This window comes from Magnolia sinica, chromosome 15 (assembly GCF_029962835.1).
Source record: "Magnolia sinica isolate HGM2019 chromosome 15, MsV1, whole genome shotgun sequence".
Classification (NCBI taxonomy): domain Eukaryota; kingdom Viridiplantae; phylum Streptophyta; class Magnoliopsida; order Magnoliales; family Magnoliaceae; genus Magnolia; species Magnolia sinica.
Genome location: NC_080587.1, coordinates 2,080,341 through 2,097,252, shown reverse-complemented (window position 1 = coordinate 2,097,252; position 16,912 = coordinate 2,080,341).

The window sequence follows — 16,912 nt, the reverse complement described above, 5'->3', positions numbered from 1 at the left end:
ATATCCACCATTAAAATCCTCCTAAGGGCCACTGTACTGTTTATTTGACATCCAATATGTTAATTGGGTCATACAGACCCAGATGAAGGGTAAAAACAAATATAAGCTTGATCCAAAACTTTTATGGCCACCAAAAAAATTTTAATGGTTGAAATTCATTCAACACTGTTTCCTGTAATGTGATCCACTTGAGATTGGGGTATAACTCATTTTGGTATAATACCATAAAATGATCTATAAAATTAGATGGACGGCATGGATGAAACAAAAACATCATGGTGAGGCCCACATAGAACCGAACACCAACCATTAGTTGATGGCAAGGGGAGTAGCCAATCCGTTTCCAGCTCGAAGAGCGTCGGCGCTCGTCTTCACGGACGCGGATTGCATCCTACCCTCGCCCGTCTCCAGCTGGGAACGGGTAGCAGCTTTGAGTGAATACAGTGATGAGTGATGTGTGAATCTTATCCACGCCGTCCATCCAATATTTTTGTAACACTTTAGGGTATGAGCTCAAAAATAAGGCAGATGCAAGGCTCAAGTAGACTACACAATGGGGATTAAATTCTTACCGTTCAAAACTTCTTGGGGGCCACAGAAGTTTTGGATGGAGTTGATATTTGTGTTTTATATTCATCCAGGTCTATTTAACTTTATGAGCAGTTTAGATGGAAAATAAACATCACGTTGGGCCCTAGAAAATTTTCAACGGTGAGAATCAGTATCGCTGCTGCTTCCTATGGTGTGGTCCACTTGAGCCTTGGATCTGCCTAATTTTTTTGATTACATCCTAAAATGATATGAAATAATGTATGGACGGTGTGGATAAGAAATATACGTCACGGTGGCCACTCAAAGCTTCTGTCCATTCACAGCTGGAGACGGACAAGGGTAGGACGCAATCCGTGTCCCGTCTTCACACGACACGTATCCACACAGCTATATAGCAGGTGTGTGGTACACCAGTCAATCCGCTTCCATGTGTTGGATGGGTGAGATGTCATGCATATACCTTTTGGGCCCCATAATTCTCAACATTCCCAAATTAGGTTAGGAGAGGCATTGTTTCATAAAATCCGAACAAAGAGTAATTCGGTGGTAAAAGGTAAGCTCCCAAAACACCAAGCTCTGTGGGGCCCACGTCACATCAATGACTGTGTAAAATCCACTCTCTCAATCAGTTTCATTACATTTGCTGAGAGCCCAGAAACGAGGCAGATCCCGGACCCAAGAAACTGAGAGGGAGAGAGGGATCAGATCACAGGAAACAGTGGGGATAGCAACGTCCACCGTTGAATTTTCATGGACTCACTATGATGTTTATGTACAATCCAACCCGTTCAAAAGGCAACGTCCACCATTGAATTTTCATGGGCTCACTATCATGTTTATGTACAATCCAACCCGTTCAAAAGGTGACTCCCACTAGAAAAAGGGACAGCACAAAGATCAGACTGTTCAAAATCTTATGTGGGCCCCACTATATAAGGTTCCAACCATGGCAGCACAACCACTACTGTTTCTTATGTTGCGGCTCACCTAAATCTTGGATTTGGTTGATTTTTGTGCTGTAATTGTAACATGACATGGAGAAACTGATGGACAGAGTGGATTTTACACGGACATTTCTGCAGGTCCCACAGGGCTTTGTTGGATGGTGTAGATTGATGCATTCAAAGGATCTTCGACTTAGAGAACACTCTCTCTCATGTCTCTTTGTTTCTTCGACTATCATCGCTCTGTCCCTCTCAGTTTCCTTGCGATCCGATCCCTCTCTCCCTCTCAGTTTCCTGCAATCTCTCTCTCTCTCTCTCTCTCTCTCTCTCTCTCTCTCAATTTCCTAGCATCTTATTTCTCATCTTGCCTCATCTCATCTTCATCATCTCTATCTCTCCTCATTTCTTTGATCATCGGTCTCTCCCTCTCAATTTCCTGCAATCTCATCCGTCTCTCCCTCTCAATTTCCTGCATCTGATCTCTCTCTCTCTCTCTCTCTCTCTCTCTCTCTCTCTCTCTTTCTGTGTTTGTGTGTTCTGAAACAATGGCAGAGGCACTTGTTTCGATGGTTATGGAGAAAATTGGAGAGGCACTTGTTTCAAAGGTTATGGAGAAACTCGGAGAAGAGGTTTCTTCGGTTGGTGGTGCCCAAGCAGAACTTGAAAAGATATCTTCTACGTTCGAATCCATTCAAGTGATGGCTGTGTTAGCCGGAGCTTTTTTTGGCTTTACAAAGCTTTATATTTGAACTTACTGGACACGTAAGAAATGAGAAGAAGACTTTGCTATTTTACTGTTGCTTATAAGCTGACTGAGTTGATTGCTTTTGCTCACTACAACCGAATACATAAGATGCCAATTTATAGGCATTCCAATGTAATGTGAAAAGACTAAATTACCCCTGCTAGGAGCTTCTACCACTTAATGCTCCTAGAAAATAAACAGAGCATTTCATCTTCCAAAAAGCATCTCATAGGAAGTGATGTTGTTCTTAATTTGGAAGATGAACAGCCACAACACTTGCTGGGCTTTGGTTTGCAATTCCAACACTCCCCTTCAAACCAAAACCGGCTTTATTCCGAGCATCCTTCTTAGTCGTTTAAATGCATCTGTCAGTAATGACTTTGTGAAAATATCCGCCACCTGTTCCATAGTATGACAATACTCTAATTTTATTGTTTTCTGCTTCACGTGATCTCTCAAAAAATGATATTGGATAACAATGTGTTTGCTTCTTCCATGTTGCACTGGATTTTTGGCTAGCTCGATTGCCGACTTGTTATCCACATATATGACTGTGGATCCTTATTGTGGATGCTTCAGCTCCTTTAGTAGGTTTCTCAGCCAAATTCTCTCACAAACAGTGGACAATGCTGCCACGTACTCTACTTCACATGTGGACAAGGCGACCGCATTCTGCTTCTTCGAATTCCATGTGAAAGCAGTCGTTCCGAGATAGAATACATAGCTAGTGGTGCTCTTTCTTTCATCTTGGTCACCTCCCCAATCACTGTCTGAGTATCTATACAGTATCGTTTCATCATCGTATGGATAGAAAAGACCGAATTCTATTGTTTCTTTGAATTTTCTAAGGATTCTTTTTACAGCTAGCCAGTGTGATTCTTTTGGTGCTTCCAGTACCTACTTAGAAGCCCAACACTGTAGACGATATCCAGCCTTGTAATTGTGAGGTACCTTAAGCTTCCAATCAGACTCTTGAATATAGTCTAGTCAACGCTTCTTCCTTTTCCATCCTTTATCAGTTTTAAGCCCGTTGCTACAGGCGTGTTTATAGCATTGCGATTGGCCATCTTAAACTTTTCAAGCAATTCTTTGGCATACTCCTTCTGAGATATATAGATGCCACCATGTTGTTGCTTCAATTCAATGCCTAGGAAAAAAGACATGAGACCTCCGTCAGTCATCTCGAACTCCTTAAACATGGCCTTCTTGAATTCATCAAACATCGGTCGGCTGTTCCCTGTAAATAGCAAATCATCAACATATAGGCATGTTATAAGCATATCACCATGAGCATTCTTCTTGATATAAACTGCATGGTCATATGGACATTGAGCGAAGCCGTTCTCTTGAAGATAGTTGTCGATGCGTGCATTCCAAGCACGTGGAGCTTGCTTCAACCCATAGAGGGCTTTCTTCAATCGATACACCTTGTGTTCCTCTCCTTGCATAACAAAGCCTTCAGGTTGGTCAACATAGACCTCTTCTTCCAAAATTCCATTCAGGAATGCAGATTTCACATCCAGTTGGTAGATCATCCAACTGTGATGGCTTGCAAGAGAGATAATCATCCTCATAGTGTCAAGGCGAGCAACAGGAGCGAAGACTTCTTCATAGTCCACCCCGTACTTCTGTTTGCAGCCCTTTACTACGAGCCTTGCCTTGTAGTGATCGATCTCACCATCAGCATTTCGCTTGATCTTGTATACCCATTTGATGCCAATAGTTTTCTGGCCATTAGGAAGCGTAGTTAGCTCCCATGTGTCATTTCTCTCAATGGCATGAATTTCTTCTTTCATAGCGATTCTCCAACATCTTCTTTTATGGCCTCCTGAAATGTCAGAGGCCCATGATCTGCATACAGGCAGAAAAGATTGACCTCTTCAGTTTGCTCATAGATGTTGCTTAAGCTTTTCATTTTAATAGGTGTCATGTGTGAGGACGAGCTAACCGAATTTTGACTTGATTGAATTATTTCAAGAGTGATGGAATGTACTCCTGGACTTTTGTGTACTGATGATGCGCCCGAAGAAGTTGTTGCGGCCGTTTGCTCTTGACAGTTATGCCTTTCTTCATGTTCTTCTGTTTCGACTAGAATATCTTTGGTCGATTCTTCATTGTTCCATTTTCAAGCTTCTTCCTCACTAAAGACCACATCTCTACTCACCACTACTTTATTGGTTAGTGGATTGTAGAGCTTGTAGGCTTTAGATCCTTCATTGTAGCCGATGAAGATGCATTTTTCACCCCGATTATCAAGCTTCCTTCTTCTTGCTTCTAGAACTTGAGCGTAAGCGACACACCCAAAGATCCTTAAGTGTGCCACGCTTGGTTTGTAACCACTTCATGCCTCCTATGGTGTCATGTTTCTGACGCTCTTGGTTGGACACCGATTGAGCAGGTAGGCAGTACATGCAACTACCTCTGCCCAGAAGCTCTTTGACAGACCTTTCTCCTTCAGCATGGTCCTCGTCATGTCGAGGATGGTGCAGTTCTTCCGTTCCGTAATGTCATTCTGTTGTGGCGTGTAGGCTGTAGTGTGTTGTTGTTTGATGCCTTGTTTCCTTCAAAAATCTAGAAATGTATTTGAGATGTACTCTCCACCTCTGTCAGATCTGAGTACTTTAATTTTGTGAATACTTTCAACTTCAACATGAGCTTTGAAAATTTTAAAGATAATGAAAGCGGAAGATTTTTCTTTGATGCAATACACCCAAAGTTTTCTGCTGAAATCATCAATGAAGGTAATAAAGTATTTATTACCTCCAAGAGAGGGTGTTTCAAGTGGTCTGCAAATATCAGTGTGAACCAACTGAAGTGGTTCCTTTGCTCTTCTGGACAATCCACTTGGAAAAGAGTTCCTTTGTTGCTTGCCGAGTGTGCACGCCTCACACATATGTTCTGGAGCTTCAATAGCCGGCAAGTCATGCACTATACTTGATGAGGATAAGAGTTTGAGGCCATTGAAATGGAGATGCCCAAAGTGAAGATGCTATCTCCATGAATCATTCTTCACGAGTCCATAGAAACACTTCTCAGCCTTTGTGTTAATATGGAGCGGAAACATGAGATTCTTCGCCATTTGGACTTGAGCTACAAGTCTCCTGTGAGCATCTCTTATAGAGAGAGAACAGTTTTCCATGTGTATGACATACCCCTTCTCAAGGAGTTGGCCGATACTAAGGATGTTATTTTTCATCTTTGGTACATAATACACATTAGAGATGTAATTTGGCTCACCATTCTTCTGATAGATTTTAATTTTTTCTTTACCTATCATGGGTACCTTTGATGAGTTGCCAAAACTTACATCACCACGAACTCCTTCTGTGAGTTCCATGAACAGTTCTTTGTTACCACTCGTGTGGTTGCTTGCACCTGTGTCGAGATACCACACATCTGGTCGTTCGCATGCCTTTTCTCGTGCGAGAAGGAGTGTGGAGTCTTCTTGTTCATGGTGTGATGCTTCAGCATAGTTGGATCGTTCATCTTGATCCACTTTGCTCTAACACTCAGAGGCATAATGGCTAAATTTCTTATAATTGTGGCATTGAACGTTCTTTGTGTTTCCTCGACCATGTATGACCCGGCCTCTACCATTTCCTCTTCCATGGAAACTGGTAAACTTTTGTTGGTTTTGTTGATGGCTTGGATGATATCCACGCCCTTTACCTCTTGCATGATTGCTAGTGTCACGGCCACCTTGTTGTGTAAGGCCATTCTTTTGTTCATTTAGAGTCAACTTAGACTCTAAGGCATGTTCAAGCATTGAACCAGCATTCTTTTGCATTCGTTGCTCATGTACTTGCAACGATCCCATCAGTTCTTCAATGGACAGTTTTTCAAGGTCCTTTGATTCTTCGATCGCCACAACCACGTACTCAAACTTGGTTGTGACAGATCGCAGTGCCTTTTCAATGACACGTATGTCTTCAACTTTTTCACAATTTCTTTTGAAATTGTTAATAATAACAATTAGACATGAGAAGTAGTTAGAGATACTTTCACCTTCCTTCATGTGCGCCGCTTCGAACTCGGCTCTTAGTGTTTAAAGGCAAACTCACTTCACTTGATCAACACCCTTGAAGATGGTTACAAGGGTATCCCAAGCTTGTTTGCTTAATGTTGTTTCGGCAATATTTTCAAAGGTTGATTCATCTAACCCTTGATAGAGGAGGAACAAAGCCTTGTTGTCTTTCTTCATTTGATTTTTGAGAGCGGTCTTTTCTTCGTTGGTGAAGGCGACTTCTTCCTCCACAGTGGGTTCTACATACCCATCGGTGACGATCTCCCATAGGAACAACGTCTTCATTTAAATGCACCACCTTTCATAGTTGTCTTTTGACAACTTAGGAACCTGTGGCTGGATTGAGCTAGCCATCTTTTCTATTTTTTAAGGAAGGAATGGCTGATTTATTTTTATTTTTTAAATGAAGGGAGAGAAGTATGGAATAGAAAACAGATTTTTTCTTGGCTAGAAAAACTTTTGAAAGCTGATTTTTTTTTTTAACAGATTTTATTTTTTTTGGACAGATTTTTTTATTTTTTATTTTTTTATTTCTTGAAATCTGATTTTTCTTGGCTCAAAAAATTATTGGCAACTTCAACCAAGGAACTTAAAAAAAACTTGGCTCTGCAACCTGATTTTTTTCTTAAACAGATTTTTTTTCAAAAAAAATTGTACTTAGCTAAATGAACGACGGAAGTCTGATGTCCTTTTTTCTAGGCATTGAAGTGAAGCAACAACATGATGGCATCTATATATCTCAGAAGAAGTATGCCAAAGAATTGCTTGAAAAGTTCAAGATGGCCGATTGCAATGCCGTAAACACGTAAGAAATGAGAAGAAGAACTTTGCCATTTTACTGTTGCTTACAAGCTGACTGAGTTGATTGCTTTTGCTTACTACAACCAGATACACAAGATGTCAATTTATAGGCATTTGAATGTAATGTGAAAAGACTAAATTGCCCCTACTAGGAGCTTCTAACACTTAATGTTCCTAGAAAATAAACAGAGCATTTCATCTTCCAAAAAGCATCTCATGGGAAGTGATGTTGTGCTTTAGAAGATGAACAGCCACAACACTTGCTGGGCTTTGGTTTACAATTCCAACACTCCCCTTCAAACCAAAACCCGCTTCATTCCGAGCATCATTTTTAGTCATTTAAATGCATCTGTCGGTAATGCCTTTGTGAAAATATCTGTCACCTGTTCCATAGTATGACAATACTCTAATTTTATCATTTTCTGCTTCACGTGATCTCTCAAAAAATGATATCGGGTATCAATGTGTTTGCTTCTTTCATGCTGCATTGGATTTTTGGCTAGCTTGATTGCCGACTTGTCATCTACATATATGACTGTGGATCCTTGCTGCGGATGCTTTAGCTCCTTTAGTAGGTTTCTCAGCCAAATTCCCTCACAGACAGTGGACGATGCTGCCACGTACTCTACTTCACATGTGGATAGGGCGATCACATTCTGCTTCTTCGAATTCCATGTAAAAGCAGTCATTCCAAGATAGAATAAATAGCTAGTAGTGCTCTTTTTTTCATCTTGGTCACCTCTCCAATCACTATCTGAGTATCCATATAGTATTGCATTAGAGCAAAGTATCACACATCCCAAACATCTAGATTGACCATAAAATAATCAAATGAGGTGCTAAAGATGAGATGATACATCAGGTGGACAAGTTTCAAGCTTGGTACTCTCTCTCTCTCTCTCTCTCTCTCTCTCTCTCTCTCTCTCTCTCTCTGTTAGATACAGAGTATAGATATACAGTTGATGACCACCAATTGAAGAGTTTGGATAATTCAGTTGCTGCCATTTTTGTCTCTGTTAGATACAAAGTATAGATATACAGTTGATGACCACCAATTGAAGAGTTTGGATAATTCAGTTGCTACTATTTTTGTGCTATCATCCATCCAGATGATCCCCCTAGGTGGATCCCTAAATGTGGGGCCCATTGTGATGTATGTCACTTACATCCACCGTCCATCCATCTTGAAAGCTCATTTTAGGACATGTTCCCTGAAAATGAAAAATGAAGCAGATCTAAATCTTCAGTGGATCATACCACGGGAAATTTTTTTTAAAAAAAAGAAGAAGTCATCATTCATTTCCCATCATTAAAGACATCATGGGGCCACCGGAATGTTTATTTGTAATCCAACCTGTTGAGAAGGTCACAAGGACATGGATGAAGCGACTACACAAATATTAGATTCATCCAAAACTTTTGTGGCCATGAGAGGTTTTTAATGGTCGATTACCACTGTTTCCTATATTATGGTCCGCCGGAGATTTGGATCTGCTTCATTTTTGGGATCATGACCTAAAATGAGTTTTCAAAGTGAATGAACGGAGTTGATTAGAGTACATAATCACAGTGGGTCTCATTGTCAGGGTCGAGTCAAGTTATGCTCCCCTCAGTCTGACACTTTTATGGTTCAAGGACTGAGCCCGGCACAAGCCAAGCATGCATCTTGCAAAGGAGGCCCAGTCCAATCAAGCATGCATTCTAGCAGAGGAGGACCAAGCCCAACTCGAGAGGTTTTCTTGGCCCAGGCCCAGACCAACCCAACCCCACCTGCCCAGCCCGTTTACAAAATGCCTACTTCCCACCTGATCGTTTGTAATTTAGCTGTTGATCAAGTAGACCACACTTAGAGGAACAATCCACTCCATCCATATGATTTTCCAACTCATTTTAGAACATAAGACAAAAAATGAGGAGGATCAGGAACTCAAGTAAGCCACATGAGAGGAAATTGAGACATTCGTAGGGTCATAAGAGTTTCATATTACGAATTTGCTTTTTTGTGTTTTCAGTTCATTCCAATGTGTATGACTTTATGAATGGTTCGGATAGTATATAAATATCAAGGTGGACCTTGTAAGATTTCAGCGATTGGAATTTCTTTACCTATTGTTTCCTCTCGTGTGGCTCCCTTTAGTTCTAGATCCTTCTCATTTTTGGTCTCCTGTCCTAAAATGAGCTCGAAAAATGGATGGACAGGGTGGATTTCTAACAAACATCACAATGGGCCTCATTTAGCTTCCAAGTTTGAAAACCTACCATAGGCTTTCCCTAGAAATCCATGTTGTCAAATGTCTTAAATATGTCTATAATAAGGTATATGTCAACGACAGTCCACTCAAGTCTATGGGATCAGCTGTCGATGACAAGGACAGCTCACCTGATCACATCAAGAAATCTAATTTAGCTGGTTGTTAGTCTGTTTTGGAGATGCTACTGGATGTCATAGACGCGCACCATTGCACTCCATTTCATTGACACTGGCTTCTTATATGGAATTCAAGGTAAGCACTTTGACACTCCATTTTATTGACAGTGGCTTCTTATCAGGCATACAAATGGCATACATCTGTGTCTATAGATGTCCAAATCATGGGTCCTATTGTAGATGGAGCATATCTTGGAAATCACATCGATAGGATGAATCTTAACCATCTTATATTGATCAATGAATCTGTACCTCTGATCATCTCCATTCCATGACCTCCATTGGATGGTCCACAATTTGGACTGTTTGGATCAGAACCCACATTGATCATCTCCATTCCATGAATCTTAACCATCTTACCTGATTTTATTTTTTTCTCTTTGATCTCTGTCTTCTTCATCTTTCTAGGAGGTTTTGAAATCGACACGAACGCAGCTGGAGCGTGAGCTAGCATTGGAAGACGTCTCCAGCATTAAGGATTTGCCGGCTTACAATCTTTTGAACCACTAGCTGGGCCGCATTGGTCTTCTACATTTTCTTTGCTTGTTGATTTTTATAGTTCTCTGTATACGCAATGTAAAGAAATTCTCAATCCCAACATGTAAATTCAAGTGCTCAAAATTCTATTTCTGAGAAATTCAATTCACACATATATATAGGAAATTGTCTGAAGAGCAAATACTATTCAAGTGGTGTGCTGTTAATTAAGTGTTGTGATTGATCGAGTGTGGAAAGTTTTTGTTCGGCCAGAAATGATACGGGTGGGGTCTGCTTTTCAGCCATCTAAGTCGTGCATGTCTTGGGTCCCTAGATTATAAGATACGCGCGTCATGATCTAATATCACACCTGTTAGATGATCGTAGCCAATCCGACCGCTGGCTTGCAATTGTGTACATAAAAGGCCCATTCTGACAGTTAAGAGGGTGTGATATTTTGTAGTATCTCCCATCAATGATACTACAAAGGCTTGCAATTTTTAAGAACATCCAGGCCTATGCTCGACCCAAGGCTTCCATAACAAAGCCAGGCTTCAAAATCAGGGCCTCCATAGAAAACTAGGCCCACCTGAATCAAGCCAGAATTTGACCCACTGCTGTCTAGCCCATCCTGTTGTTAACCCAAGTGCTTAGACCCAACCCTAGACCACAATATAATCTGAAAATTCATAAAGTGCGAACCACCATGGATTGGTCAAACGTTTTAGGCTAGGCTAATCAAAGCGAGGTCCATCAGATGAATGGTCTAGATCATCTTAACATTACATACGCCTGCCAATTAAGTGGGGCATCATGAATGGTACTGGCACAGGGAACGCCTAGAAAGTTGAGGATACACATCTCTCATCATCTAAACGGTTGGCGGGAATCTCAGAGGCACTTCGAAATGCAGATTTTTGAGTAGCCATTTTCTGCATGCGCATTGACATGCTGTGAGCCGATGATCTTTCTTCCTTATAAAATGTATGATTTCTTACCTTGATTTGGACCTGGGCCGCATAGCTGAGGAACCCCGATCACGTAACCTCTGGTTCATGGACCCTAGTTTCTTCAAACAAGGCATGATATTTTTCATTTTCAGCCGTCCAATAACTGTCCATTAATCTGATAGCCAGATAACCAAATAAGAGTAATTTTTAGATAGTAATAAGATTAACCTAATATACATAATCTAGACAGTTTAATTCGAACTATAATATATTATATACACAATATTCAAGTAATTTCTGAATGCTTGAGTATCGTCCACCATCCTGCCGAGAGTTTCAAAGCCTCTCTCTCTCTCTCTCTCTCTCTCTCTCTCTCTCTCTCTCTCTCATCTTTTCGGGTAAGATCTAGGGGTGTCGATGGGCCACGCTCGGGTCAGTAAAATCAGAATTTTGGCCAGACCAACACTAGGCCTGGCCCATTGACAGCCCTAGTAAAATCTAGGTCTATGCGACCTTGTTAATAGATTATTTATTAACATTAAATAATCTTTAATTTAATATTAATTACTCCCTAATTTCTAAGTTAGCTGAACCTTGTGTGTGTGCATACACACATAGAGTATTATATTAATAAAATAATCAGACCCAACTTAAGCCCGGTCTCAACTGGGTCCAAAACGGTGGATCCGACTTGGACCAAGTAGAGCTGATTTTGTAACCGGATCCAAAGTGGTGGATCCAAACCTGTTATATTTCTAAATGGGTCCGAGATATCAGGCCTAGATCCGTTAAATCGGGTCGGGTCCATTGGGTACCCATTGACAACCCTACCATGATGGGATTGTCCTGTATAGCAGCAACCTTCAACTGTGGGCGTTTTACATTGGATACATACCTAGAAAATTTTAAGTTACAATACATTGCCAGTGTAAATACAGAGGCAAAATGCACAGATCCAGTCCGTCCATTGGATAGATTTGATTTGACCTTCTGGAAGATCTTCTGCAAAAGTCAGGGCTCCATTATTTATTTGGGGCACAGTTTTAAGAACAGACAAAGGGCATAGAAAATTTTGCTAAGGTTTTAGCCGCGATCCTAAACTGTGGAGGGTTTGACAAGTAGATGTCATTTTCACAGTGGGACCAACTCGATGGATGGCTTGGATCTTGCATATGTTCACTTGTATGATGTCGATCATGCTCTAGCAAAAGAGAAGGAAAGAAAGAGCAAGGTTACAATTAAAGTATGTTTTTGAATATGTATTGTATTAATTCATGCATGTTTAGTAATAAATTTAATTTTAATTTTATTTTTCTTTTGCTATGTAAATCAAATATATAAGACATACAAATTAATTAAATAGTATGTCCCACCTTGAAGATTATTATTTAGCATAAAGATCGGTGAATCCATTCATTAGTTGGGCCCCACTGAAAAATAATTTATAGACAGTGCACATGATATTCAGCCTACAGATTTACTTAATTTATAAGTGTGCCACTGAAGAATGAATCTGCTTTTTTTTTTTTTTCCTCTCTCTTCCGATGATCGTCATGGCGGGGCTGTCTTTTCACTGGCTTACATGTTTAACCCACATTGGCTTTATACACTCAATGGATGTAAACCTTATAGTCCACGCATGTGGCTGTGTACATTCCTGGTGTGGGCAATGTTCGATGTCAGTTTGATGGAATCTGGCAAATTTGGTGTGGGCAGCCCGGAATAGCCGGGTTGGTTGGCTAAAGTAGCTCGTCCTACCCCAAAATCATGTATGGTACGTCAAGTAACTTATTCTGATTTGTGAGATATGTCTGTTTTAAGCTTCTTACAGTCTTGATGACTTCTACCTCTGATCGAGCATTCTCTGATCCGTCTTAGACATGAAAGTATCCGTGACCCCCCCTCTCTCTCTCTCTCTCTCTCTCTCTCTCTCTCTCTCTCTCTCTCTCTCTCTCTCTCTCTCTCTCTCTCTCTCTCTCTCTCTCTCTCTCTCTCTCTCTCGATATATATATATATATATATGAGATTATCTAAGGGCTATGAGTCGACTGTGATTAATCATGCATGTGGAGACTGTTGAGCAATGAACTTTCATCCGGATCAGGGGGCACGGGTAAGAACTGCTTTATGCCACTTTAAACCACGTGATTCAGATAGAGGTCTGTGATACGATAGCGGTATCCTATATTCACTAAAATCTTGTTTGAATTTAGACTAATAAGTACATGGCTAATCATGCATACCATGTCATATATTGTGAGTTGCGCCGTATTTGAATCATTGTCTCCTAACTTGGTTGTTGTTGTGGTGGTGTAGTGAACGTAGAAGGATATTATGTTGTGGTTGATCCCAGGCCATGCATTTACACCTCATGGCATTTATGCATTAAACAACTAGCCTAGGGAATTGTTTGAGGTGTAGTGCTATTATTATATAAGTCTAATGTGATTGATAACATGGGTAACTTAGGTTAATAGTATCATTGAGTTGATCACTTACTCCTATGTAAGACAGTGTTTTAAAATACCAATCAAAAAATTTCATCAATGCTGGTACCTACGAGGAAACAACATACAAGGAGTAAAGAGCATACGAGGAGTATGCGGACCTCATTGAGGAGAGCTTGTATATTCAGGTAGTGGACGATCAACTATAGAGCTATCTTCTCAGGGTGCTAGATTAGTGTAATATTATTTTAGGCAGGGGTAGTATACTTTGTGTTCATTTTAAACGTGTATATTGAGTCTTTAGCTAAGTGAACCCTGTGATTTTTGGACAAGTGGATGCATTGTTTTTTTTTTTTTTTTTGGTTGGTGGTTTGTACATGTTGGTACTTTATTATTTTACGCAGTTCTCTTTAACTCTTTGCTTTGCTTGATTAGTATAACCATCTTCTATAGACAAAAATGACTCAAAATAGTGGGTATTGGTGATGTGATTGGCCTCTGAAATTTGAAACATTACAAGTTGGTATCACAGTATGAGTTAAGAGTTAAATTAGATGGTATACATGCTAAGGATTCACCATAATATATGAATATGCTGACATAAATAGAATTATGAATCTATTGACATTGAAGCATAAGTACAAACTTAGGTGCGCCACCACAAACAAAATAATGAAAATAAAAACGTTAAAAGCACCTTAAAGGTAACCATTATATTTATATGCCATTCAAATCAATCATGTGGTTATAAGACAAACCACAGGAACAAATGTCATCATGATGCAAAACTACCGTCACCTGAGGCATTCAATGCCCACTGTTTCTGGTGTTATATGCTTTATTTTCAGATTCCTATCTCAACCGAATCTTTAAAACGTATGTGCTTTATTTTCAGATTCCTATCTCAACCGAATCTTTAAAACGTATGGACGGAGTGGACTTGCAACGGATATCTCTGTGAGCCACACAATGCATGCAATCCATTCTCCCATCAAGGAAAGCATTACTGCTAGACCCGGGGCTCACCTAAGATGGTGCGACCCTTACGGTGAGGCCACCTCTGTGTATCTATTATATATCTTTGCCGTTCATATGTTTTTCCCTATCATTATAGTGCATTATCCAAAAAAATAAGAAGATTCAAATTTCAGGTAGACCATACTCTTAAAAAACAGTTGTGCTTGAACACCCTACCATTCAAAACTCATTAGGATATACCTTAATGTTTTCGTTGTATTTATTTACCATTTAATCCATTGATAAGGTCACGTAAGCCTTAATGAAGGTATAAAAACAAACATAAGCTTGATCCAAAACTTTTGTGGCCCATTAATAGTTAAGCACCACTATTCCCAATAATATATATGGTCCACCTAATAATTGGATCTGTTTCTCATTTTTGGAATCATGCACTAAAATTATTTGGAAGAAAAGGTTAGACGGCTTGGATATAGAATATATAAATCAAGGTAGGCCCCACGGTGGTGAAGACACGGTCCTACTTATCCATTCCTCTCCAGTAATGCCTGCCATCATTTCAAATGTCTTGATTACAGCTTTAAATATCAGGTGGACCCCACATGGAGATATGGCTCGAGCGTGTTGCATGATTGAATGGTGGGCCTGAGGCATTTATCAGGGTTGACTTGTTAGCATTCTTACTTACTATTCCCACGCGGTTTGGCTAACTGGTGTCAAAACTTCGTGAGCATGATTTCAAAACTGAGGCAAATTTAAATATCAGGTGGACCCCACAAGAGGAAACGGCAGGGATTGGACTGTTGGAAACTTTGCTGGGCTGCAGAGGTTTTGTTTTTTTTTTTTTTTACACACGCAGGCTTTCACCACACTTATGGATACTCGAACCCTTGACCGGGTGTTGAAACTCCCGAGAGTCTACCATCAGAGCAAGAGCAAGGATCCAAATGTGTGACCTTATAAATAGGTTGGATGGCAAATAAACGTTATAGTTACAGTGTGCCTTAGGAAGTTTTAAGGGTGGATGTTCAATCAAAAATATTTTCCTACATTGTGGTCCACCTGATATTTGGATTTTCCTTATTTTTTAGATCATACCTAAAATGTGTTAGCTAAATGGATGAACTGTGTGGATAAAACATATACATTATGGTGGGGTCTACAGAGCTTTAATACTACTTGGCTGGCTAATGTTGAGGTCACTAACCAAACCAGGCCGTACAAATAGAGGGACTGGCAGATGGAATTTGTCATGAAAATCACACAAGTTCAATAATCCTATCTGATTGGCGATGGCCGTCAAATGGACAGTTAGCTGAGGTAAGTGTGTGAGAGAGGTGGTACGGGAACCCTCAATCACACATTTTTTACACATGACGTGGGACAACCAATCATATGGGACACCATGTTGTAATTATAAAATCCTCTGCATCCAGCAGACTTTATACTGGTTTTCAATTCTGTAGATAAAAAATCAGTGATCCACAGCCAAACGTAGGCCCCACCAAATGGAAAAGTGGGAAGAGATGCTAATCGTTGGTTCTTATGTGGCACCATCATATGTTTTGTCTTTCACCAAACCTGTTAGGAAATTCAGATGGACCACACCGTGTGAACTTAGCAATGCTGGGTGGAATTAATTGTACATTGTCCATGTTCACATGGCCCATGTGAGCTTGTATCTGGGCTTGTGTATGATTGAAATTTTGGTCCTATCTTATAAAATGCCATGGGAAAATGGACTGATGGTGTCTATAATACCCATACATCCCGGTGGCCACTCAAAGCTTCTGTCCATTCCCAGCTGGAGAGGGGAGGGGAGAACTCCCAGCTGATGGACCGAGTAACTTTCACGTTCCTGCCAAGGCCTTTGTCAGGAAATTAGGGCAACCATGATGTTTGTGAGAAATTGATGTAGCGCCAGTCGTGGACACTTTCATGTCCGGATGGACCAAAGAAGGCCTGATCGGAGGCGGAGGTGATTTGGACCATTAGAACCTTACAACAGTTGTATCTTGCAAACCAGAATGAGTTACTTAATGTACCATATATGATTTTGGGGTAGGAGAAGCTACTTTAGCCAACCGAATTTGTGAGATTTCATTAGATCAATAGTCGCAAATCTATTTTATTTCCGTTTTTACTATTTATAGTAAGTTTTAGTTTGTTTATAACTCTTCATCTTTCGATCTTTAGGAGTTGTGTCCAACATAAAAAAAAAGCTTCGAAAAATTAGAAGAATAACGTGGTTAAGACAAATAGGATACTATAAATAGTAATTTTACTATTTGGAGAGTAAGTTATGAATTTTTTAGAATATTATTTCTATTTTCTTGCTTTTTCAGGTTATGAATTTTCTAGAATATTATTTTTATTTTCTATTTTTTTCTTCGTAAATTCGAGAAGTCTCAATGAGAGTCTAGAAAGGCTCTGTGGATTCGAATTAGTTATCTTTGAGGAAGACGGTGATTAACCTCATCACGTTCATCCCTGCGTCGAAAATTCACTTTGTCCATCCATTTGTGAGCTCATTTCAGAACATAAGACTAAAAATGAGCCAAATCCA